Below are 18,586 nucleotides of genomic sequence, written 5' to 3'. Positions count from 1 at the left end.
GCCTCAAACCAAAACAGACTTAACACATCAGAGTAAAGAGGGCCAAAAGGGAAGCAAAATTTAAAACTTTGTCCATAGAGCTGTGCTTACATGGCACATCAAACAAACCATACATATGTACGTTAATAACTCACAACAGAAACATAGTGATATAGGTTCTGTACCGACAGGATCATCCAAAACTAAGTCAACCCATAAAACTATAAGCAGACATATACAAACCTTCGCCAACCTGACAAAATGCAAATACACAACAAAGGCGAAGGCGGGTCTCATGCGTGAGACACAAGGTCTGACTCTCTCAAAACCTTAGTAGTTCCATACAGACTTCTCTGAGGCTGGGTCTGGACTTCTCTTGGCTCACCTACAAACACATGAATGAGCGTGAGCGAAAGCCCAGTGAATAATATCAAATCAAATACAGAAGTTACATAACAATGTAGCACAACACGTTCCAAACGGCCTTAGGCCCAATTCCTATTTCTATTTAACAGATATACATAACTATACGAAATTCAAACCAAGTGACTGTAGTTCTAAACATTCTGGCCCTTGGCCCATTTAAATTTCCATTCATGTCAAAACGGCCTTCGGCCCATTCATTTATGTCAAAACGGCCTTCGGCCCGTTCATTTATGTCAAAATGGCCTTCGGCCCATTCGTTTACGTCAAAACGGCCTTCGGCCCATACATTCGTGTCAAAACGGCCTTCGGCCCATACATTCGTGTCAAAGCGGCCTTCGGCCCACTCATTCATTTCAAAGCGGCCTTTGGCCCACTCATTCATTTCAAAACGGCCTTTGGCCCATTTATTCATTTCAAAACGGCCTTTGGCCCACTTATGCTTATCGAAACGACCTTGGGTCCATTTATGCGTTCATATCAGACTTACGTCCACAATCCCACAATCCCAATTAGCAATTCATAAAGCTTCAAAGGGAGTAAACAATTGGACATTTACAAGCATTCAAATATCGATATTACTCACAGTGATCGGCTTGTGGATTCGCCCTGGAGCTTGACCCTACACATTCCATGCACACAAAAGGGTCATTAACAATTCAATCCGTTCTTTAATTCACATATTCCTCTTTAGGCTTTATTATTATCTTATCAACTCATTTACAATGCTTAACATATGCCTAAGAGTGCTTGCAACTGAAAGAGAACGGAAAACAGAACACAAAATGCAAAAACAGAATTTCAGAAAATATGGTCCCCGCTCGAGCGTGGACTTCCTCGCTCGAGCGGACCCTTAGGTCTGCAAAAGTACTGGTTGCCCTCAATTCCAGCTCGAGCGTGGGCTCAGCCGCTCGAGCGTACTGCCTGTCTACATAGCTCCCCGCTCGAGCGTCAACTTCCCCGCTCGAGCGGGAACCATGTCTGCAGAAAACGCCGGGAGCTCGATTTCTCCGCTCGAGCGTCACTTCACCCGCTCGAGCGGACGTCGAAAATCTGGGAATCCCAGGTTGAGTTCTTGAGCTCCATTCCGACTTTTAACCAACAAATCATGCTTGTTGTAGCTCAAATATCACATATAAGTATACTAACAAGGTATAAACACCAAAACACCTTATTATGGAGCTCAATTTCAAGGATTAAACACTCGCATGTCTCAAATTGACACCAAACTCAATTCTATCATACATATTCGTGCATTCAAAGCTCCCATCTTCAATTATTCAGACATGCATGCCCATTTGACTTCCTATTCACTTCAAATAATGTAATTAGTGCTCATTCCCATAAAATTTAACAAAGACATGCTTGCATGTGGGATTACACTACCAATCTTTCACAATTTCACAAATTACATGCTAGATTTTGTGATTCCATAGGAGTTCTTTACATGCATGCACATATAGTCTTCAAATTCATCAAAACCAACTCCTTTCATGTTCTAGATCACAAATTAATCTTCAATTCCCGAAATCACAACTCAAGTTCATGAGTTAGGGGTTGGTTACTCACCTAGAAGCTTTAATCTTCCAAATTCTAGTCAATTCTTGAGTTAAATCTTCAAATCCCCAAGCTAGAGCCAAAAATTGCTCAAGTCTCTTCCTTTCTCTCTCTATAGCCGGCCTCTCTCTCCCTCTCAAGTGTCTAACTCAGATTTTGAGTTTTTGAGAGAGCTAAAGGAGAGTGCAATGCAAATGTACAGCAAGCCCCACTAACAAATATTTTAATATAAAATAATGGGGCACTTAATTTATCAATTTAATCAGTTTAAATTGACCAGAATCAATTTTCAATTAAATTTCACCGTAGGCTTTAAAAATTATGCCAATCACAATGGCGTAATCAATTTCGGGTTCTATGGCCGATAAGGCCCTCAATTTAATTCCAAAGCGGATTATTCAAACAGATTTTCCTACGGTGAACAGGTAGAATTCCAAAGTCGCATATATTCACATAATGGCACACAAAAATCATATCAAAACATATAGTCACATACGTATTAGGGACCAATTAGCATACTACGGAACAGGGGTATTACAGAGGGTGACAACGGGTGTACGCTTAAGCTTACTAAGGAGATTCTTCCCTCCAAACCACCAGAGTTTTTGGGGGAGGCTAAGCCGCTAGAGGTGAAAGATTGGTTGGAACAGATTACCAAGACTCTTGATATGCTAAGAGTCGAGGATGAGGGGTTGACGATTTCTTTGGTGAGTTTTTAGTTGAGGAGAGACACAGGTTATTGGTGGAAGTATGCTAAGAACACTGTTGGTAACACGTAGGTTGCTTTCACAGAGGCCTTTTTGGCCAAGTATTTCTCTCATTCTGCTCAGGAAAGGTTGAGGGAACAGTTTGTCGAGTTCTACTAGGATACTACTCCTTTGGCACAGTTTGAGATGCGGTTTACTAGTTTGTCGAGGTTTGCTCCGGAGTTGGTGGCAACAGAGGAGCGCCGTTGTTATGAGTTTGAGAGGCGGTTACGTGATGATATCTATAGCGATTTAGGTTTAGACCTGACTCATTTGATGCTCTGAATTCGGGTCTCATTGTCTTATATGGTTGTTCATGCTTTGTTTCTCCTTATTCCTGACTGAGTTTGGTTATTAGAGTGTCTCGGTTGCATTTGGAATAGGTTGGTAGCTTGTTTTTTAAACTGTTATTGCCCAGAATTTTGCTCATTCGCTCAAGTGGTGATTCTTACACTCAAGCAATCTTTGTAAACTCTCAGTACTTTGGCAGGTTTGAAGAGATACTGGGAGATGGTATTCTTCGCTCGAGCGGTCTTTCTTGCACTCGAGTGGTGTTGGCTCGAGCGGTCGTTCTTGAGCTTGAGCGATGGTCCTCAGTCTATAAAACTTCTAGGAGTTTGTATTCTTCGCTCAAGCGGTAAACTTCTTCACTCGAGCAGTCTCACTTATCGTGTCCGGTCGTTTGAGAGACATTTCTTGCGATCGAGCGGTTTGTGCGTATATCTAATCGTAAAGTCACTTTTTTGAATCACTTTTTGATCTCTAAACATTTCAAAACCTATTTTCTCTCTTCCTCTCTCTAAAACTTACCTTCTCTCTATAAATACACCTAGATCCATTGATTTCTTCACTTTTGTCCCTTTGATAAAAAGGTAAAGCACGACGAAGGCTTCGTTCTAATCGGAACAAAGTTGGATTTCAGCTTCATTGTGGTTTCTTTTCTCTCCCCTTGGTCTTCTAGCTTTGAGGTACAGATTTTTAGCACTTTCTTATGATTTTTAACTTAATTATTTGTTTTTCTAAACCAATATTGGGAATTGGGAGATTTTGAACAAACCTAAGGTTTTGATTTAAAAATCAAAAGAGGGGTTTTCAAATGAATTCTTGAAAATGGTTGAGGGATTGGAAATGATGTTGAGTTATGATAAAATAGTTGGTTTTGGATACTTGGAATTGATTTTGGAAGAAAAATGGGGTTTTGCCCCTAAATATCTGAAATGTTGATTTTGTATAAACAAATGAAATTGATGTTGAAGATGTGAAATTGGGTTGATATTGATGGGGATGGTGGAGTTGGGTATGTATTACCACTTACGTATTCAAATTTGGAAAGTCTATCTATATGAAATTATTTATTTGTTTAGAGATATTTGTTTTAGGCTATTGGTGGAGGATAACTATGATTATTGTAGAAATTGCATGAGAATTAGGTGAATCAAAACTAATTTCTCATCCTTTTGAATTGAGCATTGTTACATCTTTAACAAATTGAAAATGTTTATTGCATTGAGAAAATGGGGGTAAATACTTTATGAATCTGGGTAGGGGGTGTGGTTATGGAAATTAAGTTGGCCTATGTGTCCTTGGTGAAAAACTAGAAACCCGCGCGGATAGGTGTCGAGCCTTTCGGTTAATACTGGTAAAAATGATAATTGGTTGTACTTGTATAGTCTACTTGCAGACACGTACCTAGGGATTCCTAGAGTGTGATTCACTGCCCTGTTTTCTATTATAATGGAAATGATTTTATGAATTATGACATTAACCTGGCACTGCATGGTTTGAAAAAAGATATAAAATATTTTGGCATGGGCGTTGCATATGCATTCACATTATATCTTTGTTAAGATTTATACACCGTGTTGGATTATTTCTACTAGGCTTTGGCTCATCCTATATGGGAAACCATTTTCAAGTGCTGATGATATGCCTCCACCAAGATCATAGCTTGGGAGAAACTTGGAGCTGAAAGCTTCTTTTGATTATCTGATGTATTTGTTTTGTGCAAGCCAAGGACTTTTAGCTGTATTGGTTTTTAAATCCATCTTTGTTGTAACCAAGTATTGTCTTGGGATGTTGTAAGCCTTTAAGGCATTTTTTATCTGTTCAACTTTTATTTCATATTTCTCATTATGACACATGTTATAGAGTTAGGGTTAGGGTTTATGAATGTATTATTGCATGTGTTATCTTTTGTATATCTAAATCATATGAAATGGAAGGACATTATAATCAGAATTCGTGTCATTTATTTATCACCGAGAATAAAGTTTACTATCATTTGTTTCGGGGCGTTACAACTTGGTATTAATGCATACCGGGTTTGAATACTTTGGGTTCGTGGGAAGTTGTTCTTACTACAGTGGGTTTATCTCGCCTGATAGAGATAATTGTATGTAGGAATGCTATGTGATAACATACTTATGTGACTAAGTGGGTATGGAATTTAATATCTAAGATGTTGATTGGGTCTATGGGTTTCTAGAAGTCCTGTTAGAAGAGCACTTGATTACTGCTATTTCTAACTAGAACTCAAGCAGCGCCGTGGAACAGTCATTATCTAGAAAAGAAATTTGTATGTGTTTATGTGACTATGTGCTTATGTGGAGTGAATTCATTGTTGTCCATTGCATTAGGACAAGAGTGAATTAGCTTCTGCACATTTGTAAATGTGCTAATCTCTTGTGTTACCTTCATTAGGATGTCAGGACGTAGACTTGGTTGTAGTAGGCGTGGCAAGCCTAGACGGCATCAGGTGCCGTTACCAGATGAAATTCTGGCACAGGATGAAAGAGTTGGTCAGGCCAATATGACCAAACTAGTTGGTTAACAGGCCATGGGCACTTTGGCCTGTGAAATGGCTAGAGCTTTACAGGAATCCATGGACATTCTTAGAGCTAAGAATCAAGTCCAGGCCTATGTTGTTGAGACAGGGCTGTCTTTCTTGAAGAGGGAGCTCTTCCGGTTGAATCCAAATGAGTTTTTGGAGGATCCTAAGGAGCACTAAAGGCAGATGACTGGCTAGAATAGATGGTGAAGACATTTGAGATGATTGGAATCAAGGATGATGGTTTGAGGGTGACCTTGGCATCCTTCCAGTTAGAGGGAGATACGGGTCAGTGGTGGAAGTATGCACGTGGGTGCATTAGAGTGACTTGGAAGGCCTTTACCAACTCCTTCTAGGACAAGTTTTTCCCTTCCATTGGTGGGGAGAAGTTGAGAGAGCAGTTCTTGAAGCTCAAATAGTTGAACACACCGGTGGCGAGTTTAAAGCTGCCTTTACCAGTTTGTCGAGTTTTTCACCGGAGCTCGTGGCAATGGAGGAATGTCGTTGCATCAAGTTTGAGAAGAGGTTGAGGACCAGACTCTTGTTTAAAGTGACCAAGTTAATGATTAGGGACTACAGACGCCTTGTAAAGGTGGCAGCTCATCTTAAGACTATGGTTCAGATAGGAGGTTTAAGGGGCGACGCGGGACAGTAAGAGGCAAAGGGGTTCCACCCCACAGCAGTTCCAAGGAGCACAGTCTAGGTCTACTTTTCATGTACTGAGTTTCGGGTTAGGGAGAGATGGTCAGGGAGGGATTACTTGTTTCAAGTGTGGCCAACTGGGCCATAAGTCCATAGTTTGCCCGCAGAAGGGAGGAGGGCAACAGTCTGCACCGTCGGCAGTTCGTTCTCAGAGACAGAGTCAAGAGAGAGGGCAGCCACCTACTTGTTATCAGTGTAGGCAGTCGGGTCACGTGAGGAGGTTTTGCCCTCAATTGGGTGGCATATCTGGTACGTATGGTCAGAGGCAGACACAGAACCATCAGCCTACACCGTCAACTCAAGCCTCGAAGGCTAACCAAGGAGCCTCTTCGGCTCAGTTAGTGTATCAGACTTTTGCTCCAAGGGGTGAGCAGGTAGAGCAGAGACCTACAGGCCGTGTGTATGCTGTTACCACACCAGATTTAGTGGCAGTGCCTTCGGTAGTGAAAGGTAACTTCTTATTGTGTAATTCTATTGCCAATGTGTTGGTTGATATGGGGTGCATCCCATTCTTTTATTTCGTCTACATTTGCATCGGCATTGGGATTAGAAGTGGCTCAGTTAGCATCTCCACTTAGGGTAGAGTCACCAGTTAGTGGAGAGATTGTGTTGCATTAGGGGTGTAGGGGTTGTGAAATAGAGGTTACCGATCGCCGACTTCCTTTTTCATTTGTGTTGATTGATATGTTAAACTTTGATGTTATATTGGATATGGATTGGTTGTCATCTTATCGAGCTGTCATAGACTGCTACCGTCAGAGGGTTACTGTATGTACCTCGAGTGGCGACAGTTTTCATTTCTTGGGGGACCAAGTTGATAGAGCTTTTGTGATACCCATGTTCCGTAGTATGCTAATTGGTCCTTAATTTGAGTATGATTATGTGTTTAATATGATTTTGTGTGCCATTATGTGAATATATGCGGTTTTGAATTTCTATCTGTTCATCGTAGGAATATCTGTTTGGTTATGTACTTTGGAGATTAAATTGAAGGCCTTATCGGCCACCGAAACCAAAATTGATTACGCCATTGTGATTGGCATGATTTTTAGAGCCTACGGTGAAGTTTAATTGAAAAATTGATTTGGGCCAGATTAAACAGATTAAATTATGGAATTAGTGCCCAATTATTTATTATTATTAAATTGAATTAGTGGGGCTTGTTGTATGAAGGCACTACACTCTCCTTTAGTTCTTTTGAACTCAAAAATCTAAGTTATAAAATTGTGAGAGAGAGAGAGGGGCCGGCCATAGAGAGAGAAAGGGAGAGAAATTGTGCAATTTTGGCTCAAAGCTTGGAAACCTTGAAGATTTCCCAAGAAATTGTTATAGATTGTGAGAATCAAGGCTCCTAGGTGAGTATCTCATGGGTTTTGTTTGGAATTTGTAAATTCAAGTTTGATTAATGGCCAAGAACATGAATTAGTTTGATTATAAGGAAATTGAGTTGATTTTATTGAATTTGAAGGCATAGAACACATGCATGTAGAGAGTTGCTATGGATTTCCATGTTTGAGCTTAATTTGTGTAATCTATGTTGAAGTTTGATTGAAATCCATGTGTATGACCATTTCTTCACCAAATAAGTTGTGAATAATGTGTATTTCTCACATGCAAGAATAGATCATGAAAGTGTAAGCTTTGCATGTTTGAATTTGATGTGTTGGTGATGAATTTGGATTAATTTGAGACATGCGTGTAGGTAATACAAGAAATTGAGCTCCATGATGATGTGTTTTGGTGTTTATATCATGTTGGTACAAGTATATGTGAAATTGGAGCCATAATATGCAAGAAATGTGGTTGAAATGTCGAATTTGAGCTCAAGAACACAATCTGGGAAAACCCAGAAATTTGATGTCCGCCCGAGCGGGAAAAACCGCCGCTCGAGCGTGAATTTCGTGCTCCCAGTATTTTCTGCAGACCATGATGTCCACTCGAGTGGGGAAGTTCATGCTCGAGCAGGGAGCTATGTGGAATGAACTTCCACTTGAGTGTCCAAGTTCACGCTCGAGTGTAAAAATGATACATCCAGTACTTTTTGCAGACATGGTGTCCGCTCGAGCGGGAAGCCATGTAGAGAGGCCCTCCTCTCGAGCGCCAGAATGAATGCTCGAGCGTAATTTTCACCTATCCATTACTTTTGCAGGCCTCAAGGGTCCGCTCGAGCGGGGAAGTCCATGCTCGAGCGGGGACCCTGTTTTCTGAAATTTTGAAAATGCATTCTATGTTTTGTTTTCTGTTCTCTTTCACTTCTAAGTACTCTTAAGCATGCATTGAGCATTGTAATTGAGTTAAAGAGGTAAGAATAAAGCCTAAAGAGGAAAATGTGAATTTGGGAACGGATTGAATGGTTGTTGACCCTTTTGTGTTCATGGACTGTGTAGGGTCGAGCTCCAGGGCAAACCAACCAACCGATCACTGTGAGTAATATCGATATTTGAAACTTATCAGTTGTCCAATTGCTTATTTCCTTATAAGCCTTATGAGTTTGCCAGTTTGAATTATGGACAAATGTTCGATACGAATGAACGAATGTGCCGAAGGCCGTTTTGACAAGAATGAATGGGCCAAAGGCCATTTTGACAAGAATGAATGGGCCAAAGGCCGTTTTGACATGAATGAATCGGCCAAACGCCGTCTTGATATGAATGAATGGGCCAAAGGCCGTTTTGACATGAATGACTGGGCTGAAGGCCGTTTTGACATAAATGAATGGGCCGAAGGCCGTTTTGACATGGATGGATAGGCCAGAGGCCGTTTTGACATAAATGAGTGGGCCAGAGGCCGTTTTGATAGGAATGATGAATAAATGTTAAATAAAAATGTGAATTGGGCCCAAGGCCGTTCGGAGTATGTTGTTCTACATATCGTTTGTGTCTTCTTATTTGATATTATTCACTGGGCTATCGCTCACGATCATTCATGTGTTTGTAGGTGAGCCAAGAGAGGTCCAGACCCAGCCCCAGTGAAGTCTGTGTGGAACAACCGACTTTTGGAGAGTCAGCCCATGTGTCTCACGCATGAGACTCGCCTTCGCCTTTTGTCATTTTGTTTTATGTTGTTATATTGGCGAAGTCTTTGTATATGTTGTGTATAGTTTTCATGGGTTGACTTAGTTTTTGAATGATCCTGTGTGTACGGAACTTATGCTACTACATTTCTGTTGTGAGTTATTAATGTCTATATGTTTGGTTGCTTGGATGTGCCATGTAAGCACAGCTCTATGGACAAAGTTTTTGAACTGCTTCCGTTTGGCCCCCATCAACTCTGTTAAAATACATTTGTCTTGGTTCGAGTAGGTAATCTCATGATTACTGGCCGGTTATGTCCTTAACCTACGGGGGCGGGTTTGGGTCATGATAGCTTTATTGCCAATGTGTGACTCGTGTGGTTGGGGTGAACATAGTCTCCTTCTTGCTACATTTTTGGGTGTTGACAGTGATGTGGTTTGAGTTGAGTTGCCGAGGGTAGTTTTTGAATACCCGGGCGTCTTTCCCGAGGATGTCGCTAGTTTACCACCTCACCGTGAGATTGAGTTCTCTATTGATTTAGTGCCTATGGCACCGCATAGATTTGCACCCGCCGAGTTGAGTGAGTTGAATATTCAACTCCAAGAATTGTTAGATAAGGGTTTTATCCGCCCTAGTACATCACCTTTGGGAGCACTGACTCTCTTTGCTAAGAAGAAGGATGGCGCATTGCGACTTTGTATTGATTACCAGAAGTTAAACCAGGCAACTGTTAAGAACAAGTACCATTGCCTCGTATAGATGATTTGTTTGACCAGTTGAAGGGGTCTTGTTGTTTTTCCAAAATAGATTTGAGATCGAGTCATCACCAGTTGAGGGTAAGAGAGAAGGACATCCAGAAAATGACGGTTTACGCACAGTATGGCCATTATGAGTTCCTAGTGATGGCCTTTGGGTTGACCAATGCATCGGCCTTATTTATGGATTTGATGAATCGGATCGTTTGTGAGTTCCTAAACCATTTTGTGGTTGTCTTGATTAATGACAACTTGATTTACTTACCCTCTAAGGAGGAGTATAAGGAACACTTGCGAGTTGTGCTTGAATTTCTTAAAGCCCACAAGTTGTATGCTAAGTTTGGGAAGTGTGAATTCTGGTTGAAAGAAGTGAAGTTCTTAGGCTTTGTGGTGTTTGGGGAGGGAGTGACTGTAGACTCTTCTAAGATAGAAGCTGTGCAAGATTGGGAACAACCTAAGAACACCTTTGAGATTTGTAGTTTCTTGGGGTTGGCCAGGTATTATCGTCGATTTGTGAAAGATTTCTCTAGATTAGTGTAGACACCCTATTTTTGACTGTCCTCAAGACTTGGACGTCATCGTTTGAGCACTCGATGATCATCCATGTTCGTGTTCGTTTTGAGCGCCTGAAGTTTCTGGCAGAGTGCCTTGCCTTCAGACCTCTCAACTTGTCTGTGTTATGCTTGGTTGTGGACCAAGGGCTTGTAGCCTTACTTTTGGGAAAGAGGGTGGCTTGCCGGCCAACCCTACAACCCATCGGCCTCATTAATGGCCGGTCGGCCACTAATGGTGGCTGGCGGCCATTTTTCTACTTTTTTAGATATTTTGTGTGCCAGTTGTGCTAACTGTTGGTCACTGAAGCCATCCTCGATACACGTGTATGGTATGGAGGGATGGAAACAAGATTTTAGCTTGTTTTCCTATATAAGGGGAGGTCCCTCCCCCTTTTAGAGAGTTCTGAAAATTTAGAAGCAAATTCTCTCTCTATATATATATAAATATATATTGCTTGAAAGTGAGTTTTCTTTACATTTTTGCACACAACCCCTTAGACAAACACCACTACATTGTTGCTGAGGTGCTTGAAGGTCTTATTTGGGTTGTTGAAGGCTGGTTTTGGCTCAGAAGTTGATTCCTTGCTGCTGTGCTTCAAGGGTAAGACACTTACCCCTTTTAAGCTTGTTTTTGTACAGTAGTTTGGGCCACCTTTGCATGCTGTTTTGGCCTAATTGTCAACTACAAAACCCTCTATTTTTAAGTGTTAAAAATGGTTGTTTGAGGCCGTTTTGGAGTTAGGGGTGGTCCACCCTCCTTTGTTGCTTATTGGCTAAACTTTGTGCCATCTTTTAAAGCCCTTCAAACAATCTTGTTTTGGCCTGTTGACAACTGAATTCCAAGGGAATTTCAGTGGTAGAAAGTTTGTTTTGAGTCCAAAATGGGAGAGGATGGCCTCTCCTCCTTGTCTCTCTATGCTATGCCTTGTTAACACTACAAAGTAGCATCTTTTTATGGCTTATGTTAGCTTAGTTCAAGCATATTTTTGGCCATATTTTAACATGTTATAACTCTGTTTTGAGCTGGTTGGAGCACCTCTTGCTTGTTTCTTACACTTGTAGTGTAATCATGCTTGCTAGCTTAGCTTACTTGATGTTGTAGCCTATTATTCTAGCATGTGTTGGCTCCACTCCAACATGTTTTTGGCCTTGATTTGACATGCCTAAACTCTGTTTTGAGTGGTCTTGGTCCCTCGAAAGTTGCTTTGTATAGCTATGGTGTAGTTAGCTTTACTAGTTTTGTGCTTTAAGGCTCTTAGCATGCTCTATTTGAGTTATTTGCATGATATGGAATCATTTGGCATGTGATTTCAGAGCATATTCCACTGTCATATTCTCACATACATCACTCTTTAAATCCTTTAGAGAGTTGTGCCTTATGCCTTGCTTGTTAGCCAATTTGTATGCATGATTTTCTTGCCTTGTAAACTTCAATCTCAGCATGATTCAGCCTTTGTTTTGGCATACTTTAACTCTATTTTGAGTTGGTTTGGCCCTTTGAAGCTTGTGTTGTAAGGTTGTGGCACAACCCCTTTCATTAGCTTAATGAGTTAAGCCTTTAACCATGCATTACATGAGTTGTTTGCATTGTTTTTAAGTCATTTAGCATGATTATTTCAGTGCTGAAATATGTGTCATTGCACTCCATTGTTCTGATCTTTCATTCACCTTGAAAGTAGTCTTAAGCCTCTTGTTGGCTTGAGCATGAACTTGAGGCATTCATGCCTAATGGTTTTAATCATCCCTTGAGGGTTTCTACTAATCGACAGCATGATACCTCCTTCATGCTCAAGGCATTCGAAGCTTAGGCCATCTTTCAAATTAGAGGACTTTTCACAATTGGACATAACCGGTTAATGGATTAATTGGTAAGCTAAAAAGAGTAAACAAGAAAATGGACGAGTAAAACATGAATAAGATAAGCATTTGTGTTGCATTGCATGTGTTTGGATCGGACGTTAATCCAAACACAAGAAATGTGGGACGTTTCATACTCGAAGTGATGAAACGTGTCACATTTCTTGGTCGCCAACACCCTTGATCATGCATGATAGGGTGGAGGCACTTTGAGTCTTATGTGCGCATTCACTAAGCTTGTACAAGCTTGGTTTTTGGGCCATCATGCATTTAGATGCTTGGTTGATGGCTTGAAAGCCGAGCGCTACACTCCTTTGAGCTTGAGAAACGATGAGGAGTGTGGCAGTACCTACATTTCCTTGCAAATACATTGCCATGCCTCTGTTTACTCTCTGTTGCAGCAAAAGGAGGAATTTCAGGAAAGCAGTGGCCGACCGACCACATGTCCTAGCCAACCGGCCACCAGTATTGGCCGATGGCCACCAATCATGGCCGATTGGCCATCAGTGTATTCTTGAGATCAAACAAAAGCAATCTGGAGGTTGGCATAATTTTCAGAGGTCCAAAGATGTGCAAATAGAGGCATCTAGAGGCAAGGTAGTGGATTTTTGGAAGGACGCAATCGAGCATGCATATCTCCCTCGCTTCCCGAGGCCATTCATCTAAATTGTTTGGCTAATTAGTTCATTAGCTTAGTTGTTTTGCAATTAATTAGTTAAGTGTTTAATTAATTAATTCGGTTTGTAAGTAATTAGCTTAGTGTAGCTAGTTATTCAATTCCGTTTTGTAGTAATTAATTAGCTTAGCATAGTTAATTAGTTGATTTGTAATAAGTAGCTTAGCTTAGTGTAGCTTAGCTGATTCATTTGGACCCTCATTCGAGAGGGCGCGATGTTGTAATAAGCATGCGTGTGTGTGGGCATGTCTTCCAACCCCATTTCTTTCTCCCTTTTACTTAACCGCTTTCGATGGTTAGTTTTAGGGCACATTTTGTTTAGCATACCTTATGCTTTGCATGTTTGCATCATTCATTTATCTTGCATGCACCGGGCTTGGCGCATCGTATAAACTGCATTGTATTTCAATACCTATTTGAATACATGTATCAATTGTTACATTCATATGCGATCTTAGATAGCCAAGCCTATTTAGTTGCATTATTGCATGTGTTGCATTAGGCATTTAACATAGTTAGGATCACGCATTGTTTTCTAACTAGCTTTTTGTTTTGGCTCGGAGTATAATGTAAGTTTTACGCTTTAGCATACTTGCATGTGTGTGAGTGTTGCCATGATAGCATGCTTGCCATGAGGTTATGTGCTTAAGTGCTTAACTGCATGAATGCATGTGGGTGAAGGCTTGATTGCCTGAATTGGAACAATTAGATGATTGTGAGTTTTAAGCCCACTTTGCGAAGTGGCAAATCATGTTTTAAGCCCACTTTGAGGGTGGCAAATCCGCGCTTTAGCCTACTTGCGAGTAGCACTTTCAAACCATTTTTGAAAACAAACATGAGTTGTTTTGTTCCAATTCTCGTGATTGAGCCTATACTTGTATGTGTGCGCCACATAGTAAAGTTAGCTAATAATCAGAATAAGAACACATGAGGTTTATAAAACAACATATCATACTTAGTAGAGGTCGATCTTTGATCGGACAAGCGGGGGTGCTCATGTCATGACCTTCCCCTCTCGTACCCAAGTTCCTGAGCCGAGGCAATTTTGGTGATGACGGACATGTGGCCTTTGGCACGAGTCAGGGTTTCCTAAATTTCCCAAAAATAAAATATTTAGGTGGCGACTCTGTAATCTGGCAAAGCAGTCCATGTTTGGCGCTTTTTCATTCAAAATTGATTTTTCAAAACCAATTGCCAGATTTGGACTCCGGTGTTTATCAGTCTCACATTGCACTTTGTGAGATTAGATTTAGAACCGTGACAGGAATCCGAACTGTAGTAAGACCAATTCGCGCCTTCTCCGAAAGGGGGGCACGCGAAGAAAGTCGGGTCTACAATTAGCCCCACCATTGATTAGGCTTACGAGGAAGGGAGTTAAGTTTGTGTGGAATGAGACTTGTCAGAAGTCATTTCAAGAGCTTAAGGTTAGACTTACCACAGCTCCAGTGTTGATTATTCTGGAGAGGGGTTTAGGCTATTCTGTATATTGTGACGCATCTCGAGAAGGTTTGGATTGTGTCTTGATGCAAGAGTGGAAGGTAGTAGCTTATGGCTCACGCTAGTTGAAAACACACGAGAGAAACTGTCCTACTCATGATCTAGAGCTAGCAGCAGTGAACTTTGCCTTGAAGATTTGGAGACATTACCTGTATGGTGAGAAGTTTAGGATATTCTCTGATCATAAGAGTTTGAAGTACCTGTTTTCACAAAAAGATCTAAATTTGAGACAGAGAAGATGGATGGAGTTTATAGAGAACTATGATTTTGAGTTGCACTATCATCCGAAGAAGACCAATGTAGTGGTCGATGCCTTGAGTAGGAAATCCTTTAGCAATATGGCTAGTATTTTCATTCGGGAATGAGAGATGTTGGGTGCCATTGGTGAGTTTGACTTGTATCTTGGCGAGTTTGTTGATTCAGCTGATTTGTTTACTGCACACTTGTGAGTTGAGTTATAAAAGCACAATAGGGTGATCATGATATAGAAACCTTCTGGGAGAAGATATCTAGTGGGAAGGTAGAGAAGGGCTTGAACGTGTATTCCAACTCGAGTGTTAGATACCTCGATCGTCTTTTCGTACCAGAGTCTTGTTGAGAGGAGGTACCCTAAAAGCTTCACCATTCACACCTTTCGGTACATCTGGGCGGCACAAAGATGTATCATGACCTTAGTCGCTAGTTTTGGTGGAAGGGAATGAAGAAAGATGTGGCCTTGTTTGTATCAAGGTGCCTTACTTGTCAACAAGTAAAGGTTGAACATCAGAGGTCAGCAGGTTTGTTGTAACCCTTGCCTATAACTGAGTGGAAGTGGGAGCATGTCATGATGGATTTTATTGTGGGCCTTTTGAGGACTCAACAGGGTAATGATGCGACTTGGGTGATAGTTGATCGGTTGACCAAGTCAGCGCACTTTATACCTATGCCCACGAGTTACTCGGTAGATTTTCTTGCCGACCTATATGTTAGGGACATTGTCCAACTTCACAGGTCCCTGTGACTATTATTTCGGATAGAGATCCGCGTTTTACGGCTCGGTTGTGGCAGAGCTTGTGAAACCCCATATTTTTTGGGTACTAATATTTTAGAGAGAAATATTGGTGATAGGTTTGGTAGTAAGATTTTTAGATGATAACCTAACTTATTTTCTCTATTTTTTTTTTATCTCTTTTTACCTTAATTTCATTATTATCATTATTTATCTCTTTTATTTATTTTTTAGTTTGCTTCGGCTCCAAGTAAAGGTTCTTTTCTTTCCCTCCAAGCAACCTTTCTTTGCCTGCAAGTCAATTATCTTTCTTTCTCTCCAAGTTTACTTGGAGACTACTCTTTGTTTTGCCTATAAATTGGAACTCATCCTCTCAACTTCTTTCCATTCTTCTTCTTGGTCAATCCATATCTATCTCTCATAGTGTTCTCTCTTAAATTATAGAAATTTAGAGTTTAGATCAAGAGTATTTAGAGTGAAAGTTAGCATTTTATTCAAGATGAGAATTATAGATTTTGTTAAACTTTACATACCTTTTGGATCCACAACCTTTGGAGATTTATGGTGATATAGCAGATGATTAAAAGCATTGGTGTTGGAGGGATTTTGCATCAAATGGTCATGGAATTGTTTTGAGGTAATTCGAGTGGTATACAATTTGCTTCCTCTAAATGTCTTTGCAAAGAGTTTTTATCTTAATTATTTCACATTTATACTCCCCTTAATTATTATGGTCATATGTTAAATTCTGTGAAATCATTCTCGTTGATACGTTTAATTATTCTAGTCATTTGATAAATTCTATGAAGTTGTTCTGTGTAGTTAGTGTTGATTTGTCTGTCTAAATAACGTGGAAATACTCCATACATGGATCGAGTGGACCTTGCCAATGGCTTGGACCAATATCCCGGATAAGCGGTTGTGCTTGGGTGAGGTGGGTGAGGCCGATCACTAGTCATGTACCGAGTAGGACCGGGTATTTGGTCCTGGATAAATTATCATATGTCGAGTTGACTTGTTTGTGCAATTTGGTAAATTGCTTGGTGTCTCGAATTGAGTTGTTTATGCCATGTCATAAATTGTTGGATCCCTGTTGATTTATTCTTTATTCGAGAATTGTTACATTTGTGTAATTATTTTGGAGCCAATTTGTATTTTTGAGGTTATTAATTAGTTAGAATTGTAAATTTGAGGTTGATTTGATTTATTAACAGCTTGAAAGTTGGGGCGTTACAGAGCCTACAGAATGCTTTGGGCACTAGACTGACTTTTAGTACCGCTTATCATCGTCAAACTGACGGGCAATCAGAGCATACCATTCAGATCCTAGAGGATATGCTTCGGGGTTATGTTCTTGACTTTAAGGGGTCGTGGGAGAGGCACTTGTCTTTAGTGAGGTTTGCCTATAACAATAGCTTCTAGTTGAGTATTGGCATGGCACTGTTTGAGGCCTTGTGTGGCCGATCCTATAGATCTCCTATATGTTGGGCCGAGGTGGGTGATGCACCTGTGATAGGTTTTGAGTTAGTCTAGGAAACAATGGGGAAGGTTGCGTTTATTTGTAAGAGGTTGGTCACGGCTCAGAGTCATCAGAAGAGCTATGTCTACTGTAGGAGGATACTGTTATCATTGAGGTAGAAGATCACGTCTTCTTTAAGATATAACCTAGACAGGATTTAATGAGGTATGGGAAGAGCAGGAAGTTATCTCCTAGATTTATTGGGCCTTTTGAGATCCTAGAGTGGATTGGAGAGGTAGCTTATCGTTTGGCCTTGCCACCACAGCTTTCCGAGGTTCATGACGTGTTTCATATTTCTATGCTACGGAAGTATGAGCAGGATCCATCGCATATGTTAGATTGGACTGAGCTAGAGATGGACGAGGATACCTCGTCTGAGGAGAGACCAGTGAGAGTCCTAGATACACAAGACCAAGTCTTGCGAAGTAAGACAATTTCATTGGTAAAGGTGTTGTGGAGACATCATGGGGTTAAGGAAGCAACTTGAGAACGCGTGGCGGAAGTTCGTGAGAAGTATTCAAACTTATTTATCAATGTTTGAATATGTATTGAAACTTTTTTTGTGTTGATTTAATATAAATATTGTATATATTTTCGAAATGTGAATCATGCATTCAGTATCGAAACCTTGTTTATCATTGTTATGAGAATAAATGACTGGTGGATGGGTTAGGGTGACGAATTTGCATTACTACCATTGTTATAATTGGTTTAATCATGATTTTGTTGTTGATTTAAAATTTCGGGGACAAAATTCCTTAAGAAGGGAGGTTATAGCGATTCTGGTTTAGACCAGACCCATTTGATGTTCTGAATTCAAGTCTCATTGTCTTATATGGTTGTTCATGCTTTGTTTCTCCTTATTCCTCATTGAGTTTGGTTATTGGAGTGTCTTGGTTGCATTTGGAACAGGTTGGTAGCTTGTTTTCCAAAACTGTTGATGGCCGAAATTTCGCTCCTTCGCTCGAGCGGTGATTCTTCTGCTCGAGCGATCTTTGTGGACTCCCGGTACTTTTGCAGGTCTACAGAGATACTGGGAGATGGTATTCTTCTCTCGAGCTGTCTTTCTTGCGCTCTAGCGATGTTGGGTCGAGCGGTCGTTCTTGAGCTCAAGCGATGGTCCTCTGTTTGCAAAACTTCTAGGAGTTTGTATTCTTTGCTGCACCAGTAAACTTCTTCGCTTGAGCGGTCTCACTTATTGTGTCTGGTCGCTCGAGCGACACTTCTTGCGATCGAGCAGTCTACGCGTATATCAGATCGTAAAGTCACATTTTTTTTAGTAAGTTTTTCATCTCCAAACATTTCAAAACCCTATTTTCTCTCACTCTCTCTCTAAAACTCACCTTCTCTCTACAAATACACCTAGATCCATTGATTTCTTCACCTGTGTCCCTTTGATAAAAAGGTAAAGCATGACAAGGGCTTCGTTTTAATCAGAGCATAGTTGGATTTCAGCTTCATTGTAGTTTCTTCTCTTTTCTTGATTTTCTAG

This window comes from Camellia sinensis, chromosome 2 (genome assembly GCF_055761805.1).
Source record: "Camellia sinensis isolate YWXY chromosome 2, ASM5576180v1, whole genome shotgun sequence".
In the NCBI taxonomy this organism is placed as follows: Eukaryota; Viridiplantae; Streptophyta; class Magnoliopsida; order Ericales; family Theaceae; genus Camellia; species Camellia sinensis.
This window is presented reverse-complemented; position numbering follows the sequence as displayed.